Source organism: Psammomys obesus, unplaced genomic scaffold (genome assembly GCF_907164565.1).
Source record: "Psammomys obesus unplaced genomic scaffold, mPsaObe1.curated_primary_1811, whole genome shotgun sequence".
Classification (NCBI taxonomy): domain Eukaryota; kingdom Metazoa; phylum Chordata; class Mammalia; order Rodentia; family Muridae; genus Psammomys; species Psammomys obesus.
In genome coordinates, this window is record NW_026585587.1 from 3,948,225 (window position 1) to 3,969,592 (window position 21,368).

General features: G+C 47.5%; 1 protein-coding gene and 1 pseudogene across 1 annotated transcript in view; one reads left to right on the top strand and one right to left on the bottom strand.

The window, feature by feature from the left end:
* Kif26b (kinesin family member 26B) overlaps positions 1-21,368 on the top strand; it is a 399,468-nt gene that overhangs the window by 109,262 nt on the left and 268,838 nt on the right. The window lies entirely within an intron of this gene.
* LOC129678130 (60S ribosomal protein L7-like) lies at positions 17,534-18,265 on the bottom strand (annotated as a pseudogene).

Genomic DNA, 21,368 nt, shown 5'->3' on the forward strand with positions numbered 1-21,368 from the left:
AGAGCCCAGGGAGCTTCCCAAGGTGGGTTAGGTGTCCCTTCCTCAAGGGGCAGTGGTTTCAGAGCCTGGAAAGGCCATCTTGAGGCTGTTGCTCTGTCTTCTGTTTACATTTCCTTAGAGCACACATTTGCTCCTACCTGAACGTTTCCTAACAATGAGATGACATTGTCTTTTTAGAAAGAAGCATAAGCTGAGCGTGTTTAGGGCAGGACACGACTGTTTACGAAGTATGTATGCTCTTGGTTGCATGTGATGGGCAGCCCTGTGAGGTCAGCCAGCAGTGTTATTTGTGTTTGTTTCAGGTGAGGACCAGGACACTCAGGGCAGCTGTGATGTGATGTCTGTGCCAGAGTCTATGCTCAGTGGCCTGGGCAGGCTGGCTCAAGCCCAGGACCTCAGAGTCATAGTCCAGGGCTATTTCTGCAAAACCTCTTTGTAACTTTTGTTCCATAGAAGTTTAGGTATATACAAAAATAATCTGAGCAAAACCCAAAATGATTCTCTAAATTGCCCTCTCTCCTCACTTCCTCATTTCTCAGCATCTTTGTATTTTTGCAGTGCGTTTGTTATGACCAGTGAGCCAAGGTCAGTTGATTAGTATCAACGAAAGCTCGAGGCTCATGGTAGTGCCCGGGCCTTGTGTTATGAAGTCTGTGGGTTGGACAAATGTATAGTGCCGCGTATCATGCAGCGTAGGTCTTGAATGCTGATACCGGTCATACTCTCTCATTGGGCATATGTGTGCGTCATACAAAGGAATTCTGTTGTTCTAAACATCCCATCCACTCAATTGCAACCTCAAGTACAAACCCCCCTCTGGCCTCTGAGGGCATCTATGTGTACATGTTCATCCTCCACGTACTCACACATACATGCTCATAAAGAACAAAATAAATCTCTAAAAACTCTTTTCAGTGCTGGTGTAGTAACGCACACTATGCTCTCCTGTAATGTATGGCTGTCAGGAGATAGTCTTGCTTGTTGTGATTGAGGAAAGACCTTGCTCCACACGCTAAGAACAGAAAACAGCAGCGGAAGCTTCCTTGCTCCCATTGGACAGCCTACCAACTTGAGGCATGATGGCCACCCTTCCAAGAGAAAGACTGGAAAAAACGCAGCATGGTAACTGTCTGGACCACTGAACGCAGCATCTCTGACCACTGAAGCCAATGGCGTGGGTTCCATCCCCACGCATGTCAGCGTTATTTTGGAATTCGCTTGTAACCGGTTGGAGTTTCATAATCTGTGTAGATATACTCACCTAGGTTAGAAGAGGAACTAAGAAAGTGTGTTAAGCCCTCATCACCCTCCCTCTCCAAATCCAGGACAAAAACAACTCTAACACATACCCTACAAGAGCAGACAGATCTACACACTGTTTCTGTGTGTGTTTGGAGGAGCTTAGACTAGCATTGGGGGAGGGAGAAGCTACATTCTGTAGTCAGCAATCGAATGGTCAGGGGCCAAAAAAGAGCTTGTAGCAACTGATGTGTAACACCGATCGATGCCTACTTCCTGTGTATATTTAGTTGCTGCATTTTCTCTTTGTTAGGCTGGTAGATGCTTATAATGATTAGAAACTCCTAAGGTGATAAAAAAAAATGATGATTTAAAACTTTTGTATTTTTTTAAGTGAGCAAAGAACCATGTTCAGAAAATAACCAAGGATCTAGAACTCACCCATGGCTCATGCTCCTTCCTGCTGATGCATTGGATATGGCTTAAGAATCATTTCATCTGTGAGTCTGAGTATAGCAACGTGAATTTTGGATTAGCACTAGGAATATTTGCACAGCTTCATGTGTGTCAGTCAAGCAGTGTGTGTGTGTGTGTGTGTGTGTGTGTGTGTGTGTGTGTGTGAGATACAGGTTGTTGTAGAGGTTTATGGCCCAGCGATTGTTGCAGGGCTTGAGCCATAGCTCCTCTGTCTATTATCTGGAGACCAGGGCCTCTGCTGCCCATCCTTGCTTCTCGTAGTTAACCAGAGACCAAACAAAGATTTAAAATAGTGTACCACGTTGTAAGCAGGCTTTCCTGCTGAGCTGGGCTGAAGCACAGACCACCCCTTCCCTCTTAGAAACATAAACCATTGCAATAAAGATGAGGAAGGCTGGACAAGATCTGGTGGGTGTGATTTCCCTAGGAATGAGGCATGCACATTTCGTTGGTTTGCAGTAAATCTGACTGATGTTTTCCAAAGGTAAACTGAAAGCCATCAAGTAGTGGACTTTATCTCTCAGCTTCATTTTTATTGCCACAACTGTGTTCTGTTTAGAAAGCAAACAGGCCGTTAGAATATCCCAACAGAAATGCCGTTAACATGATTTAGTAGGTGGGTTATTTAGTGTTCATTAGCAAAGGCACAGCATTTGTGGACAGTGGTGAGTTTGCTTTGCCTCTCTCGAATCCAGTGAAATGCCCTTTATTTCTTCCCACCCAGGTGGTTACCCTGCCTCAGCCCGGAGACTCAGATTCCAACGGCTGTCAGATTTACTCCAGATCCATCAAACACAGGTCCTGGGCCATTTTCTTTTTCAGTTCCTTCGGCCCTGCAGTGCTTGGAAATGTTGACTTTTAGGGAGAGGCCAAGAAAAGCCTGACTGTGTGCCAAGGCTTTGGCTGTGGGCTTGGCACCGAAAGGGTCAGCTGGTGGGGATGGGGGACCACTGGCTTCCAGGGCACACATCTCACAAAGGTGATTCAGAACAGCCTTTCAGTATCCATGGATTTAGCAGGCCTCACCCTCTCTTCAAAATTACCTTCAGGATTTGACAAATCTGTACGTTTGTCTATGTTCTCAAAAAGTATCCTGGAGCTAGAAGTGACTTTAAAATCATGTTTGGCCAATTTCAGTTCACTCTCTGTCTTTGTGGACCAAGAACAGGCCTCAAGAGGCCCAGCGATTTTCAGGGTCCTCTCCTTGCCTTCCTAGTCACCCTTCTTCAGTCTTTCTTTTCCCTCTTACCCTTTGTCTCTCTCCTTTCTTTCTTCACTAGTTAAACTCTGAAGGGAACACACAGTGATGTTGAAACCAGCAACAGAAGCAAGCTGTGTGAGCTCTGGAGCCTTAGACAGCAGGAGTTGGGAGTGTGAGAGCTTCTCCAGGAAGCAGGCTGCAGGATGCTGCGCCGTGTTGCTTGGATTGCCTCTCCAGGTCTTGGACCGGCCCAGGCAAAAGGAGGGGTCTGCAGCTTCCTTTAATCTTTTGATAATTCTGCCTCTCATTAGAACTCGTCATATTTCTTCCTTCATTCCTCTCCCCATTCCTGCCCTACAACATGTTAAACACACCTGAGCATTTGAACCCGAAGCCTTCTTGGAAGCAAGCCTTCAATATTCAATTTGGTGTCACATTGGTTGTCTTACTTGTTTCCCGTCTTACCTGTTTATTTCCCTTGGGTTTTTGTGTGTTTGACTCATCTGTTTTGGCCTGCCCTCTCCTCCCAACTCCTAGCTATGAGCCATCCCTAGAAATCATCCCTTGGCAGGGGACACAGTAAGGAATCCTGACTCCCAATACTGTGTGCTGAAAAAGGGTCTTGGACCCTTATGGCGACAATTCCCATGCATCAGACATCTCTTATGTGTTCTGCCTTACCAGGACCTCAGAGGGCTCTGGAGCCTGGGAGAATCAAGAGCCAATGTCTTGCAGTGCTAATCATGGGGGAGTCGAGCCACTGGCCTCTTCCACAACAACTGCAGAACATTAGCATGCTTGAAGCCATTTTTTTTTCTATTAGGTTATGTTCTCTTACACCTTAACTTTAGAAAAATGTAAAAAAAAATGCACGTACACTTTCTCAAGGACAATGCTTTCAGTAGTAACGTGGCTTTTATCGGACATCAAAACCGTGCGGCTTCTAGCAAGGAGTAAAGGTCTATCCTGGGATGGAAGGAATATCTTTATCTCAGACCTGCCAGGGAACACTTGAGGGGAGAGTGGCAGTGAGGAGACTATCTGGACCTGTCAGGACAGTGACAGGAGGTGAGCTGCAGGGGTCCTCCTGTGAGAAACTCCGATGACAGAGCTATGTTTAGCTGAAGAGGCTGAAGGAAAGGGGTCTTGTGATCTTAGCTAGTGATCTTAGCTATTCACTCTTCTGTCGCTTGGTGCATGGTGTAACGGGAGAGTCAGCTACTCATCTGGGATGATTCTCAGGCTACTGTAAAAAGTCAGTGATTACTCTAGGACTCAGGTGTGCTTTGTAGCTAGAGCTCCACCTGTTTCTCTGGCGATTTTTGTCTTTGTTTTCAGTGCTACAGATGAAGTCTGGGGCTCGAACGTGCTAGGGGAGTGCTCTGCCACTGAGCCCCTCACTTCTGTGTTTGTGTTGTATAGATGAGTGGTCTTGTGCATGTGTGTGAGGGTGTGTGCCTGTATGTGGAAGACAGCGGAGGATGCGGAATGGGCACCTCTGTCCCTCTTTATTTTTTTTCGAGACGGGGTCTCTCGATCAATCTGGAGCTTGAGGTTTTTCATCTAAGCTGGGTGGCCAGCCAGCCTCAGCAATTCCCCTGTCTCTGCCCCTTGCCCCCAAGAGATGAGGTTATAGGCGTTAGCAGGCACACTCAGTCTTTGTGGGTCCTGTCGATCCAAACCCGGGTCCTCATGACTGTCTAACAAGCATCATTACCATCCCCTGAGCCACCCCTTGGAGGTCTTCTTTCCATGTATTTCTCCTTCTGAGCATATTCCTCTAGCAGAGGCCAAGACCATGAGTCAGCAGCTGCATTTTTGGCGGGTTGGACTTCCTTTCTCGCTAGCCACCTGCATACCTGTGTGTGAGATGGATCGAACGCCCACGTCGGCTGTCAGCCTCGACTGCCCAGAATCCGCGCTCTGTCTGTGGTGTGACTGGTACATTAACTAGCTGATTGGTGACAGCTGCCTGACAGGAGGCTCCTGTCCGTGGACGTGGTGCCTCCCACCACGGCTTTATAAAGCGCTGGCTCCTGCGAGCCTGAAAGGCCACGTCACTCATTGACTGCCACTTCTGGTCTCCTCCTGAGCAGGGCATGGATGCCATGGATGGGCACCGGGCTTAGGCAAGCATAGTTGTCTCTCAGCAGAAGCCATGAAGAGCTGCCTCGGAGTAACCTAGGATACTCATGGTCTGCACTGCGGCTCTCTGGGTATCCACGTGCATTCTGAGCTGTAGTGTGTGTGCTTAATGATAGAATCTACTAGAGAGCAATGTTTGCTGATTTCTTGTCATTTTGTAGGTCTGTGCAAAAGCCACCGGATTGAGGATTAAAGTGAGGGTGTCTGGCCATCATTGAACACACCAGCTGAATTCATAGGCTCTCAGAATATTGGTTCTACCGTTTATGTGTGTTCTCCTTTTCTGGAGGCCAGAGGGGCGTGGGAGGTGTCCCTAGAGAATGCTTCCGGCAATGTGCACCTTCCTTCGTGGGCACTGATGTTTTCCCTGCCAGCTTCTTCTCAGGGTTGGGCTTCATCTACTGTCAGGCTTCAGGGAAGCGGCTGCATTTCCGGGCAGTAACACTGGTCAGAGTGACACTGGCAGCATCAGTGCATGAAAGGGAAGGGCAGGGGCCATTTTTGTAGCACTCTGTCCTTCCTGTCTGTAGTTCTGCATCTCTCTACTCGCTACACTGTCTTCTGGGTATTTTAAAGCATACAGACAAAGCACCGGAATGACTGAACTGGGAGAGGCTAGAACCCCCAGGAGATCCCCTGTGTGGTGGGGTACAGTCTACTTCTTTCCCTTCCACCTCTCCAATGGCCAAGGCGAGAGGCCAGACAGCGTCCATCTTGAGGGCATCCATTTCCCATTCATTTCTCTCTCCTGATGCTGCAAGCTCTGTCCAGGCTCCCAGCTCTTTTTCTTTTGTACATTCCAGGTTCCTCGGATGGGATGATATGTAGCAAGCATGAATTGGCCAGTTATCCACACAACGAATAAGACCAAAGAAGGCTTTACTGTAATCGTTTCTGTCAGTTTTCAGAGTGAATACCACTCTGAAGGGCCTGAGGCTTCATGTAGCATTGTCATTTTTCAGAGCACAACTCCCCTCTCCCTTTCCCCCCCACCGTAGTGGAGGGTTCTGTCTTCTCATGGCCAGGGTCCCTCAGGTAGAGTGGGTGTTGAGCAGCAGAATGTCTTCATGTGAAACTCTCCCCAACAATTCTAAGTGGACTCCGCCGGGCAGGCAAGGGGGCACGAAGTCCACAGCCAGCAGCCACATAGCACAGTGAAGATGAGCAACAGGGATGACTGCTGGGGGACGAGGGTAACCTTGACCTTGATATGCCGATATCTGGGGGGATACGTCAGAGCTGTACTGAAGTGACTCCAGGGTGGTGCAAGTCTGCCTTTTGCTGAAGCAGTGGAAGGGCCAGGGTGGGTAGGGCGGCAGAGTAGAGCCTGCCTCTCTGAAGGCCACTCCTGTCTCTCTGCTGCAGGTGATAAAGAGGAGCCTGGAGTTTGTTTTCATGGTGAAGGGGTGAGCACAGATATGCCCCGGTGTCCAGCGTCAGCAGGATGCGCATACACACGTGTGGTACCCACTGTGTTCAGTCAGTAAGTGCCCCAGAGACGGGTGATGTGAGAAAGCTCTTGCGAGCCAGCTTTTAGGATAAGCAGAAGCAAGCTGGGAATTAAGGCGACCCTCATACTCTTCCTTAATGTTGAAACTAAAAGACGGAGATGTCATGGAGTGTGCAAGAAAGGCCTCTGTGGGTGGAGCCTGTGAGAGAAAACACAGACGTGTTAGCTTTCTGTTGCAGGGATGACTCCTAAGGCAAACGATGGAAAGGTTTGTTATAGCTCTGCGGTCTCAGTCCACGGCCACCTGGTCCCATTGCTTTGGGCTTGTGGTGGCTCAGTGCAGCACAGTGAGAATCCTTGGCAGAAGACACCGGCTCACCTCAGGGTTTCTAGGAGCAAAGAGGGGAGGGGGCGGAGTCTCAGTGTCCTCTCTGGGGCACATTCCCAGTGACTTTTCTTCATGAGTCCCCATCTATTAAAGGTTCTGACACCTCCTGGTAATATCAAGCTGAGGACCAAGCCTATGTCACATGAGCCCTTGGGGGACATTCCAAAATAAACCATAACAACAATTATGAGATTTGGTTAAGAAAACTTGAGGGGTTCGCAGTTCCTCATCCATGGCATCCACCCATGGCAGACAAATCCGTGACATCTGTAAGAGAGACAGGGTTTCCAGAGAGCCCCAGGCTGTTGCTACAAAGGAAGCCCTCCCCACCCCCATCTCAGCGAGCGCTCAGCAGTTGGCTCTAAGGCTTCATGTCAACAGAGCCATAGATATGGATAATAAAGAGGTAGACACCCACTGTGTAGTAATCACCGTATATTATTGTTATGTGATGTGAAGTAATGAAATAGTGCATAAAATGTTATGAAATGTTTATGCTTTGACTGTGTGTGATGCCAGGATAAGCCAGGGCTCCGCTCATTAAAGCCAGTAGCTACAATCTCTAAACTAAGATATATTTACATACATACATATATAATAAAATAGAATATATATACATACATGTATATGATTCAGGGAGTAAACCACTTGCTTGGCAACCCTGAGGACCCCAGCCGGGACTCCCAGAACTCACGAAAAAGACAGATGTGGTGGTGTGTATATCCGACCTCAGCACTGGAGAGACAGAGGCAGAAAGCTTCTGTCTATGAGCACTATGAGCACTAGGATTTATTTTCCTCTAGCTTGCTGGCTAGCTCGTCTCAGAACGGTGAGCTCTGGGTTCGGCGAGAGACCCCGTCTCAAAAAGTAAGGGAGGATCGATAAGATGGCTCCAAAGGGAAGACTATTCACTGCCAAGCCTGAAAACCAGAGCTCAATGCCTGGAACACACATGACGGTCAGCGAGAATTAATTCCTGCACGCCATCCTCTGACCAACACACTGTGCCCAGGAGCAACCTGCTCACCCAAGAGGTGAATAAAAGTAGTAAGAGTCAGGCGAGCGTGATAGAGAAACAGCTACCTCCCGTTGACTTCTGGCCTCTACTTGTGCACACACGAAGGCACACGAGGAAGAGTGTACCGGCACACACACGCTGAAAAAAAAAATGCAAGCGGTTTAGAGGTAAGATTTTTGCGTCTGTACGACAGTGCACTTTAGACAATGCAGTGAATGTATGTGCTAGGTCAGTCTGCCAGGCTGTCTTCTGCAGACAGCTGCCACTGGTCATTGTATGAAACACATAGCTGGAAGGTCTGAGCCGTCATGAATCCATTCTAAGAGAGGACTAAAAGTGGCCTAGCTGGGGCCAGCGAGACAGCTCAGCGGCTGCAACCCCAGTGACGTGAATGTGGTCCCTAGCATCCTCATGGTAAAAGAGAGAACCAACTCATGAGGGTCGTCCTCCGACCACACAGATGCCATAGCATGGGCCTAATCCATCAGTCATGCAATAAAAAAAGGAATCAAAACTTTTAAAGTGCTATAACCCACTCCCATCTCTCAAGGTTCAGATGAGCAGTGGGTTGGAAGTGCTGTAGCCTGTTTTATCTATCTATCTATCTATCTATCTATCTATCTATCTATCTATCTATCCATCCCCATCAAGGCTCCTTCAGTCCACGGCAGGACTGGAAGCGAGTCTGTAAGGGAGCGAGCTTCTCAGTGGCTCTCCTGAAGACTCTGTGTGCATCCAGCATGAGTCTATCCAAACCAAATCCAATGGAATGACAGGCAAAACCCAGGGTAGAGTGCCAACATGAAACTTCACAGGAGCTGAGAGGTTTATAGGGCAGCAATGATCAGACCTTTGGCGAGAACTAAAAGGACAGCACGTAGGTGAAAAGCAAGAAGCAGCATGATGGCTGAGCTCAGGCAGTGCAGGAGCTCCCAGCAGACACGGTCGAAGCCTTGTTTGTATCAGCGTTATGTGGCACGGGCAAAGTGGAAAGCACCAAGGGTCCATCAGAGGGTTTACCCAAGGGAAGGCACGAACTCTTTCAGATGAACCTCAAAGCCATTGAACTCGGTGTAATAGTTCAAACACAGCAAGTACGAGCACGGCGGCTCTTATCACAGGGGACATCTGGAGTAGGCAGATCTGTAAAGACAGACTGTGAGATGGTGGTTATCATGAGTTAGGGGAGGAGAAAAGTAAAGGGCCATTGTTCAATGGGTTTGGGAGGATGGGGAAATCCTGGAGGTTGTTGGTGATGAATACCACGGAACTACACCTGAAAGTGGGCAAAATGTAAAACTTTGTGTTATCTGTGTCTTAACAGCCCAGACAATTGGGGACTCCCTCTATTTTCCCACAGATTCTTAACATCTAACTTCTCTAGGTCTTTAGTTATCACCCCTGTAAACACACAGGGAGTAGGGGATATATTTGGGGCTTAATAGGGAGTAAAAAAGGACAGCGGTCTTCTGTTACCCATACAGTGAGGTACAGAAAGCCGTGTGTACACCCACGAGTGTGCCTGTCTACATGTGTGCGTGTGTGTGCATGTGGAGATGTGTGTGTGCGCACAAGCATGTATCATGTATGTATATGCATATGTGTGTGCAAGTGTATGCATGTCTGTGTGTGTGTGTGTGTGTGCATGTGTGTGCGTGCATGTGAGTGTGTATGCGTGTGAGTGTGCATGTCTTTGTTAGCTAGTTTGTTTTCCTGTGCAGAGGAAGTGGCGGAAACTCCTCTGAACATATTGTCTTCTGTCAAAGCAGTTTTCACATCCACAGATGTGTTCCCAGCAATGTTCGTTGCCCACTGGCTCAACTTGTGCTTTGCTCACTCCTGATACCAGGGAAGGCTGTTAAACTGTTCTTTCCTGCCCTTAACTAAGGCTGTTCAGCTCTTGTAGCCTGGCTGATTAATGGCAGGGTAATTGCCCTTCATTTCTTTGTCTTCAAAACATTGTCACCTGGGTCTTTACTGCCCTCAGAGCAGATGTCCTGTGCAAAGAGTAAAATTCCTCCAGAGAGTCTCTGCTTGAGCAACACGTGGGTGAGAAGCCCTAGGGCCCACAGAAAAGGTGACAGGAGGCACAGCCTTGTACATCTGTTGAAAAGGGGCCTCCATCTGGGCTTAGGCCTGGGCTCCCTAAAGAAGTAGAGAACAAGGACCATTCTCCAGAAAGGATTATGGGTACCAGGCAGGTGAGCGGCCAGGAAATAGGAAGAAGGGGGTGTGAGTTTGCAAAAGAGGGTAACTCATTTTTCTGAACGAAGGCCCATGGCTGATGCCTCCTACTGAGACTGGTGGACAATAGAAAACCACAGCTGATTTATTGGACTTCAGATCTGCTTTAGCTGGAGTTTGGGCTGAAGATCTCAGGCCCCAGGCCAGAGTCCCCATTCTGTGCCTGGGATCTACTGGACAGCGGCAGCTTTGTAAAAAGATGACTAGATACGAACAACATGACCTAACAGTACAGACCAGAGAGGCAAGTACAGAGAGGCCTGTCCCGACTGTTTTGGGTCTCCCTGTTGAAGCATTTCCCTTAATCCCACATATGGGGCAGGAGCCCTCCGGAACGAGGGAATTAGAACCTACAAAAAGTAAAAATAAAATAGGCAAGAGGGCCTCTTTATGCATACAGAGAGGCAAGGGAAGGGTGTGTGTGTGTGTGTGTGTGGATTATAGTAGTATTTTTAGGTTTATAGCTGGTTTAGCGGGAAGGGGCCCAGCTTTTTAAGACCCACATCAGGGAAGGAGGAATTCCAGCCGTTGTTGTCCAAGGCAGGCCGGAGTTCAGAGAAAAGCTGCTTCCGAGGCCTTACGTTTCCTGAGCCCCAACACCAGTCGCAGTCACACCAAAGGCGATGTTTTCCGGGCATCAGCTGTGAGTCTGCCTCTGCCAAGTTACGCTGCAAGGATGGTGTTGGTGCCATCCTGTCTGTATAGACGGTGATGGTGCAAAGAGGCCAGCTAAGGCACTAGACCCCATTCACGTGCGGTAAAGCTGGGGTTGCATGGTGAAAGAGTTGGCGCTAATCTGAACTTCCAGAATATTCCCAGGATCTCAGTTACCTTTGAGAAAGAAGGGAACAGCTGAACACCACTGGGCTCAGGATCTGTGAGATGGCCTTGCCTTCCTTTTGCCCAGCTGGCTTCTGGTCTACTTTACATCTTGATTCTGTTGCCCACCTGGCCTTCTGCGCTGGCCAAGCACTGGTCTTCGGACCTCGCAGAAGTGTGGTGGTTTCCCTTGGTATTCCTCTGTAGTCCTCCCGTAGGTTTCTGCCTCCTCTGTGGCCCTCTAGACGCCTGCATCTGATGTATACATCCTGGAGCCCTGCATGTGTGCGCTCACATACGTACATGTGTCTCCTCTCGCTCCCTTATCCATCAGGTGAACCCAAGGGGCTGATATAAGCCTGAGTAACTGGCCTCAGCAGGATCCCTGGAATGAAGCCCAAGAGTCTGAGAGAGTTTGGCTCATGAGGAAGGGAGCTTGAGAAGGGAGGCAGAGTGGAACTCCTTACCTATCACTTCCTGGAGGGAAAGAGCATTCTCCACAGAGAGAGCCACCCCGTCAGCTTCCTGGGCTTTATTCTGCACAGATCTTTAATGTCCTTGGAATCTACTATTTCCAATAATAGGAGACAGGAAGGAGAGACGGCTGCCTAGGGACCAAAGACGTTTGTGTTTAGTACCTCCGGGTACACAGCAAACACCGAGCCGTGGCTGTTTGTGTGCGCTGCCAGCCTCCCTGTATTATGGCAGATCTGGCCACACCACGAAGAGCACCAGATTATTGGTTTGCTCTGAGAGGTCTGCGGTATTGCCTGCTCACAAATGGACACTCGTGACCAGAGGCCCTGGAGGGGAAGTGTATCTTCATACAGTGACAGTGTTGTGGGGCTGCTTCTTAGGAGTCTCTGAGGGGTCCTCCGGGTTACGTAACGTCTTCTTCTGTCCTCACCCCCCTACACATCTCTTGACTTTGGTTCTTTTCTTTCTGGAACACTGCTGATATACCAGTAGTTCTTATATTTTCTTGTCCCCAAGAGGTTGGGGACTGCAAATCTAGCATCATTGACCAGGAAAGATGGCACTTTGTTAATTAGTCCACTTTAAATGAAACTGGAACCCAAGCTAGGATTTCTGTTCACCTCCCAGATTACAGGGATTTATAGCTTCATTAACAGTTGAGTAAGAAGTTTCAAAGCGTCTAAACCCAACCTGACCACTTGAACTCCCCCTCCCTGGCAGTCTGCTAGGCCCCTTGCCTTCTGGCTGGTTTACCCCTCACCTTGGTCTCCCCGGGGGTCACTGTGGGGAGGAAAGAGGGAAGAAATGAGAAACAGAGAAAATTGGCATGAGTGGGTATTCTGGTTTATTAAGTAGAACTGTTGTGGTGTGTGTGTGTGTGTGTGTGTGTGTGTGTGCGCGTGCGCGCTCAGTGTGCTCAGGGGGGGGTCGGCTTTAGAAGTTTTACAACCTGTCATTTAACCTGGAAGTGCTTAGGAAAGTGTGTGTGTGTGTGTGTGTGTGTGTGTGTGTGTGTGTGTGTGTGTCTACTAATTTAGATCCATTTCTCCTTCAGGGCAGGAATGATCAGCTGGGTGTAACTGTGCATTTGTGGTGGGTGACATCAGCTCTGTGCTGGCTGCTCTGTTAGTTCGTTTTGCTCACTTTCTAATCGTGTGCTCACAGATGTGTTTAAAGTACTTAGAACAATGCCTGATCTTTACTGAAGGAGAAAATGATGTATGTGTGTATAGGTGCACACACACCCTTAAAGTGGTCTCTTACACGTAAGTAATTTTTTTTTATTTTAGTTTAGTGTGTGTACGTGTGTGCGTGTTGGTGCGTGCACCGGTGTGTGCTCATGTGGAGCATGTTGGGTGTCCTCCTTTATTGCTCTTTGTCTTATTGTCTGAGACAGGGTCTATTGCTGAAGCTGGCCAGCAAGCTTCTCAGATCTGCCTGTCTTCTCCCCCAAATGGTAGGGTTACAGGCATGCATGGGTCATGCCCCACCCTTTCATGCTTGCTGGGGATTTGACCTTAGGTCCTCTTGCTTTCATACCAAGTTACCTTACCCACTGAACTATCTCTCCAGCCAATGAGTCATCAATGGATTAGCCTTAAGTATGTAAAGTAAGCAGAGACTTAGAACACAGCACAGAAACCCATGAAGTAGCTCTGTGAAGGTGACAGGTCTCACACTTGCGTTTCTTGACTTGTCATCATTCACAGCCTTGTCACTTTAGATGCTATTCTTGTCTCAGCGCAGGTCAGAAATGGCATATTAAAGATAGGAACCAACAAAGTGAACATTAATAGCTTCACGGGAAGAGCAAAGACAAAAGGCAGACAGAACCCTCAGAGGGCGGTCATCTGGAACTACTTGGTTCAGGGAAAAAAGCCTTTGGCACTTGACTGTGTCTTTGGAAACTGTCATGTGGCAAACATTGAAGCACCAAAGCTTAGATTCTCTTCTATAACTTGCCAGATAAGGAGGCTGCCTCCTATGCATCAGGAAGGCTTCTCAGACTCTTAAGTAACTATTTGAGTAATTACTTCTTGAAGAAGGCAGACTTCCGTTACACACAGTGGGAGACAGAGAATTATGGCTCTGGTTCTGGAGGCCAAACGTAGCCAGCTTCTTGTTTTTATAAGTATAGTTTTATTAGAAGCAAACGTGCTCATTGATTTGCATATTCACCTGTGGCAGCTTTTGCTTTTCTGCCGGCAGAGTCTAGTAACTATAACAGAAACTATATAGTCAACCCAGCAAAGCATTTGCAGTCCAGTCCTTTTGTCCATATAGAACGTTCATCTAGCTGGGCGCTCCTTGGACATTGGCTTCTGCTTGTGTGTGCATTTGATTCATCTGCATGGATTGCCAAGGGCTCCCTGTCCACATGTGTCACACAGTTTTGTCAGGGAGTAAGCACGATTAAATGTTGAGCATCAGATGCCCTCACTTCTGAAATGTAGCTCTGGAGGAGGCTAGGTGAAATTAGTTATCATTCTTCCCGTGCCACTCTGCTGATGACAGGGGCGGCATGCTGTAACCTCTGAAAAAGACATTCTGGAGGAGCTCCAGTTCCCTTGGAGACACCAGCGCTCAGGTGCCATTCTGCAGCCTCTTCTTAAGAGTGTCCGTATCGATTGTACCCAAAGCTTACATTTACCCAAGATGGATGGCCTTGCATTGTGAATCAATGTGAAGAATTTGGTGAGCTTGCAGGCCAGACTACACAAGGCCCCGTGGGATTTTTAAATGGTCCTGCAGGTTGACTGCGAAGGTGAAAAATATCATTTGCTTCACTGGGTAGAATTTTGTTTTGCAGGTTATTTTTGTGATCTTTGTGAGCAGAGAAAGCTTCCTCAGCCGGGGTGGCCGTGCTGCTTTATTCTGTACTGATGTGGCCAGTGCCCCTTTGTCTGGTTAAAATAGCTCTGGCTTCAGCCAGTATCATCCTTCCCTGTATTCTTTGAGTTTTGAAGGAACGGAAGCTGATGCCCATCATGCAAAGTAGACTTTGGAGACTGTTAATTAATGTGGTAAAGTGTCTGTTATCATCCATGTAAGCACCAAGACATAACTTGGATTTAGGGTGGGGAAGGAAATACCTTTTTAATTTTGCCTTATTTTAAAAAATTTTCAGTGTTAGTATGGGGTGTGTCCAGTGTTTGTGGGAGCCAGAGGAGGGCATCAGATCACTTAGCGCTGGAGCTAAGGGAGGGTTGTGAAATGATTGTGAGCTTCCACGTGGGTGCTGAGATTCAAACCCAGGTCCTCTGGAAGAATGCCAGTGCTCTAACCACTGAGCCGCCTCTCTAGTCCCTTTATTTTTTCAGATACAGTTCATATGCCACAAAATGGACACCTTGCAACTCAGTAGTTTTTAGTAAATTGGCAAAGTTGCACAGTCCTTTTTTTTTTTTTTAATACAGGAAGATTGGTTCATTTTGAGGAATTTTATGTTGACACTTGCCAGTTGGTGTGTGTGTCGCAGATGTACTGAGCATGGACTAGGACAGTCCCGATCCCTTGCGTGTGTCTGATATGTAGAATTGTTCCAGCCACTGGGCGGGTCCAGGAGCATCAAGACCCAATGCCTGGGCCTCTATCCTGTCCACAGACTCCACGGGTGACTAGCCTCTCCCTTTCTGGGATTCTTTTTCCTCCAGGCTGGCTGCAGGGTAGGAGAAGGTTTTCCTTCTGTGATGCCGCTCTTGTCAGTGAATGGGGCGGGGTTGGGGAGGGGATAACAAAACGTACCAGCAGAGTGTGTGCTGGAATGTACATGTACTGTCCAGCCTTTCGCTAGCCCTCTATCCATCTCCACCTCTTTGTCCTGAATGGTTCCATGCAAATGAACCTTTTTTGGTTCACTCATTGGCCGAGAGCCATTACAATCCTACCACCTTTAAGGCAAGAGAGGAGCCTACATCCTCTGGAATAACTTATGGGGTACTGAGAGTGTATAGAAGTGAGACAGGTAAAGTCCTGCTCCCACAGAGCTTATAATCAACAAATAGAAGACATTTAGTGGCTGATTGTGCAGTCAGTTTATAGACACCATTGTGTTGTGTATACCAAAATATATATTCAGTGTTATTGCTAGAAATGTGAGACTGGGGCTGAGAGCAGGGAGATTTGTGTAGTTATCTAGGAGACAGAGAGGGCGGCATCTAGAATGGGGACAGCAGTGTATGCACAATTCGGATTTAAGATATTCTCAGGAGGCGGGATGGACAGGATTCACACTCTCTCACTGATTTACTTATTTTATCCAGAGTCTTGTTTATCAGTTTTCCATTGTTGTAACAAATGCCTGAGATAATCAACTAGTAAAGAAGAAAGGTTTATTGTGGCTGACAGGTTTGGAGATGGCTGTGACCTGATGGCCCCATTACTTTGGGGCCTGCTGGCAAACAACATATCTTTATGGGGTTATACAGCTGAGGAGGAGGCTTAGTACCTCATGACGGTGCAGCAGAGAGGATAGGGGGATCAAGACTCCCACATCTCCTTTCAAGGACACAGCCCCAATGACCTAAGTCCCCATACAAGGCCTCATTTCCTAAAAGATAAGCCATCTCCCAGACTCCAGATCTGAACCGTACCTGCCTCTGTCTTTCCTTTCCAGTGCCTGTGTCTTAGCCATTTTTGTTTTACTGTTTGGCTGAATATATACTAAAAACCACGGATGCTCCCAGAGTTGAGTGGGAATCATGTTCGGGATCCTTCAGGGCTGGGCCTATAGGCGTTAGAGACCCCTGATGCCTGGGGGAAAGATTTCTCCAAGAATGTATGCTGACTGGTTGTTAGCGTTCCGCAATTACTTACCCAGGAAGAGGGAGCCTCATTTGAGGAATGCCTCTGTCAGACTGGCCCATGGGCAAACCTGGAGGGCATTTCTTGTCTGATGATTGATGGGTAAGGCTACAACCCATTGTGGGTGATGCCTCCCCTGGTCAGCTAATCCTGAATAAGCAAGCCATGGGGACCACCCAACAAGCAGCATTTCTCCAGAGTCTCTGCTTCAGTTCCTGCTTCCACAGCCCTGCCTCGGCTCCCCTGGAAGGTGGGCTGTAGACTGTAAGCCAAAGAAACCATTAGGATGAGCATTCTCCATTTTCGCGTGGTTATTTTTATATTAATCTTAATTTCTACTGACATATTTTGTTAACTGTATTAATGAAGTTTACTATATTTCCATACATACATATATTACATATGGATCAAGTCTAATATCTTTTGAAGTATCTGGGTAATATGAGAATCACTTCCTAAACTAGAGGGTGGGTAGGATGGGCCAGGAGGTAGGCTAGCAATGGAAGGGGGCACAAAGTCCTTGGTACTTGAGCCCTGGAGCTTTCCACAGCTTCACACAGTGAGCCTCACCTCACTTCAGCATTACAGGCCACCCGTGTTTTATCATGAGGATTTTTTTTTTTTTTAAGTTTGGTTCTGGATTTTCAAGTTCTCGGACTACAAACTGAGTTGAAAGCGAGCCTTTGTTTTCAGTTGAATGATGAATAAGAATCTGTTTGGGGGTTCACACTAGGTGGCCGAGGAGGAGAATGGCCCTTGGCTGTTTGACTGTTAGCATCTAGTTCTGGTGGACAGTGTGGCTAAATACGGCCTGTGTGTGTGTGAGCAATAGAACACACCTCTGACTGTGTAAGATTTTTCACATGTTTAAACAAGTAAATGGCTTCCTGCCTCTTGGGGGTTTTTCTTTTAAGGCCAGTAGCTGTCACACCAAGATGACAAAATTGAAGCCTGCATGGCATCAGAGTCAGTTAGCTGACTTTCTAAGTCCAGGGACCCTGGGAAGAGCGAGAGCAGAGACTGTCCTCTGGCTGGTTTGCTCTTGCAAAGATGCTGTCCTTGTAGAAGGGCTGTGGGTTCAGCTCTGTGCAGTGTTCATGCACAGGGCACCCACAGCCTGGCATTCCATCCCCAGAGCCCAAACAGTCAGATGCGCTGTTTAATTAAAAGTATTTATGCTGTTTTGTTTGTTTGTTTGTTTGTTTGTTTGTTTTTGCCAAGTTGTGATTGTTTATTACCTGACCAGACTGCAAAAATACCATGGCCAACACCTTAGTTCATCTGTATAATAAGGCTGTTTCTCTGGTCTTGCCTCTTGCCAGCATCTTGAAGATACTGGAAGGTATCTTCATTCCACCCTGTGGAGAAGATAGTTTGAAGGGCCACAGGAAGTTATTTGTTTCCTTGAAGTATTTTCCAATTGTATAGATCTCATGAATTAGATGCCCTATTCAGATGACGGCAAGTTTTCCAAGAGATCTAGCAGTCAAGGAACTATCTGTCAAGGCAATTTGCTTCTTATTGATGTTGCCATAGCCTGGCTTGTAGAGGAACTCATTCACGGACTTCAGGTTGGAGTACTTCCATGCAATGTACAGCTACACAGTCCTCAGTATGGTAATCAAAGCCTTGTTGAGCTTAACAAAGGTGCCATTGAAAATCTGTTGGAGACAAGAAACTGCAGTATCTTGCGAACCTTTGGGCCTACACCATTGATACCTCAGATTCTGATGACAAACACCAGTTTTGGTTCTGCAGGCGCGTAGAAGTTTCCATCTTTTCTTGCCAGCCTGGCCATGCGAATCTCAGTCCCGTACATCTTCCTGTACTCTGTAATAGCGCTTGGCCTTCCATAGATGAGCTTCCTCCTTGCCTTTCGCAGCATCTGAGGGCAAAGCTCTTCCGCAGGTGCTTCATCTTCAACTCTGCGAAGTTTCTACGCTTTTTCTTAAGGGTTTCTGGCACAGCAGGAACCTTCTTTTTCTTCTCTGGCACAGCCTCCATGGTTCCAGACCTGGGGTGGTGGACAGGATGGGACGGGATGGGACGGGATGATGACACAAACAATAAGAAAAACTTATGCTGTGTTTTTAAACATGGAGAGTGATATGGATGGGGAAGGAAAGGGGTCCTCCAAAGATGAGCCCTTAGTCTGTATATTTTTTATTTTTTTTTATTTTTTAGTTTTTTTTTGCTTCCAAATATTCTTTTCCCCTGAAACCAATCGAGCCAATACTGCCCTTCTTTTCCTGCCCATCCCCTCCTTCCACTGTTTTTTCCCCAAGGACTGGAGGCTGGAGGCTAGTGAGGTGACTAATCCAGTGTCTCAGCCACCCACTCCGGTTCGTCAAGATTAGCACTCAGTACTGCAGACTTGGTGGGATGGGGTGGGAGGGTGGCTCAGCAAGCAGCTAGGCAGCTGAGATCTTTGTAAGAGGGGAGTGAAGAGGAGAGGGAGCGCACGCAGGAGGAGCCAGCTTAAAGGGCTTGGGAAAGAGCAATCAGAGACAGAAGCGTTGAGATTCATGTCTCTCTGGGAAAGAGATAACCAAAAATACACGTTCCAGCTGTCCAACTACACTGCGAGCTTGCTTATGCTCGAATCGGAAATACTGCTTCCTCAGGGACCCTGAGTGTCTTAGTTGCTTGTTGCAATGCTCTGCAGAAGAGAGCGACTGCATTTATATGCAGGGCAGCTGAGGCTCGAGACTGGAGCTGGTTGATATCTGTAATACACAAGAACTGTTCGAAATATTTAAAACTTGCTCTCTGGTCCATCTCTTCCATGGGAACTGAGCTCCAGTTTGCCTTTGAGCTGAGAGTGTGAGGTGAGGCCTGAAATGTTTCAGGCCTGTGTCCAAATCAGTGCAATGACAACTGATGGGAAAGGAACAGAGAATTTTCATGATCTCATTCTCTCTCTCCCTCCTTCCTTTCTTCTTTCTTTCTTTTTCTTCCCTTTGATTTGTTTTTTTTTTTATTTTTTTTTTGAGACAGGGTTTCTTTGGCTGGTTTCTCAGCCCTGGGTGTCATGGACTCACTTCATAGACCAGGCTGGCTTCAAATTAACAGAGCCTCTGCCTCCCTGAGCTCTGGGATTACAGTCATGCACCACCTTACCCTACCTTTCTTTCTTTCTTTTTTTCTTTCTTTCTTTCTTTCTTTCTTTCTTTCTTTCTTTCTTTCTCTCTCTCTCTTTCTCTCTCTCTCTTTCTTTCTTAATTTATTTCTTTGTGTCTGTCTGTCTGTTTTTCTGTCTGCTTCTCTTCACTCTCTGTAGTACATATGTAGTACTATGTAGTACACTCTCCATACATGTTTGTGTGGCTATGTGCACACACATGCACACATGTAGAGACTTGAGGTTGACATTGGGTGTCTTTCTCTGTTTCTTTCCACCTTCTTTTCTGAGACCATGTCTCACTGAACCTGGAGATCATCAGGTCAGAGTTCCAATGAGCTCCATCGATCTGTCTGTTTGTACCTCCCCGTTACAGATGAGCGCTGCTGTGACTGCCCTTTAAACGGGTGCTGGGGATTTGTATTTGGGTCCTCATGTTTGAACGTCAAGCACGTTATCCACTGAGCCGCTTCTCTGGTCCCCTCCTCCATCCTTAAATTTTATACTTCCCCTCCCAACCATACATAATGGGTAGGATAGATGTCACCTCATCACTGACACTTGCACACAAATCCTTCCTTCATAACTAGTAATGACCCCTCTCTTCAGTGTCAAGGGCCCAGCCGGTGACTCCAGTCAGTGCTTGACAGTTTTAAAACAAAACCAAATCAAACCTTGAATCAAGTAAGCATATTTTGGCATGAGACGTTGACTTACGATTCAGGAAACATCAGCCCTCCACCAGTGAGGGAGAACTCACGAGGCTTGGTTTGGAGTGTTCTTGGTGGTGGAATCCCAAGAGCAAACAGAAAAAGCTTTGTTCTGCTATTCCAGCTGTCACAGAGGGTGACAAAGCTAAAACAAGTCCCCCAAAGGCAGTGCCCAGCCCGTGCCCCACAGCAGCAGTGTGGTGGGTGCGAAGGGTTTTCTTGGTGGAGCCTCAGCATGTTCTTGGGGTCCACCCAGAGAGCTGGCTCTGGCCTGCTCAGGTCAGAGCGCCTCCTTCCCACCTTTTCCTTCCTGCCTATCCTGTTTGCTTCCCCTGCACAGCTGTGTGGAATTTACTTTAGAACCAGTGTATTAAGTTATCAAGTGTAGTTCCGGGGATTGTCAGGGTGTGAAGATCTGTCAGAATCCAGGCAGGCTGCATTTGTAGCTGTGAGGTTTGCTGCGGTGGCAACGTCCTGGACTTGGCTTTTTGTAAACTTCATGTCTGTCTGTGCTGTTCCAGAAAAGAATCAACAGGGCTTTCTGTCTCTCTCACACTCACACCCACCCCCATGGGATGCACTGCTGGCTAATTCTGGAAGAGATGAGCCATCATATTGCATCTTCAAGCATGGAGATGGTCCTGTGTGTGTGCATAAGTGTGTGTGTGTGTGTGTGTGTGTGTGTGTGTGTGTGTGTGTGTGTGCATGTGTGTTTCTCTAGCTTTGTTCTCTCTTGGGCTTTTTGGCTCAGTATGCCAGTTAGTTCTTACTGTTAACCTCACACAACCTTAAGTCACCAGGGAAGTAGGGAGCCCAAATGAGCAACTGTCGAGATCAGATCGGTCCCTGGGCATGTTTGTGGGACACTTCGATTGATGGAAGAAGACCCCGTCCACTGTGAGCAGCCCTATCCCTAGGCAGATGGTCCTGGGCTATCTAAGAAAGCAAGGCGAGCTACCCAGAGAGAGCAATCACTACTTAGTGATCAGTATTCGTGCGTGGCTTCTGTTTGAGTTCTTGCCCTGACTTCCCCCAATGATGGATTGTGTGACCTGGAAGTGTAAGTCAAATAAACCCTTCCCTCCTCTAAGGTGTTTTTGGTTGACATGTTTTATCACAGGAAGAGGAAAAGTAAACCAGGATGCTCAGCCTTTGACCATTGACATATATCTGAATGTCGTTTGTTGGCTGTTGACTGGAGGGAAAAGAGGCTCAAGGCAGTTACCTTGGTTTTGCTTTTTACATTAAAGATGGGGAGAGGCATCCCCGGTCCTCA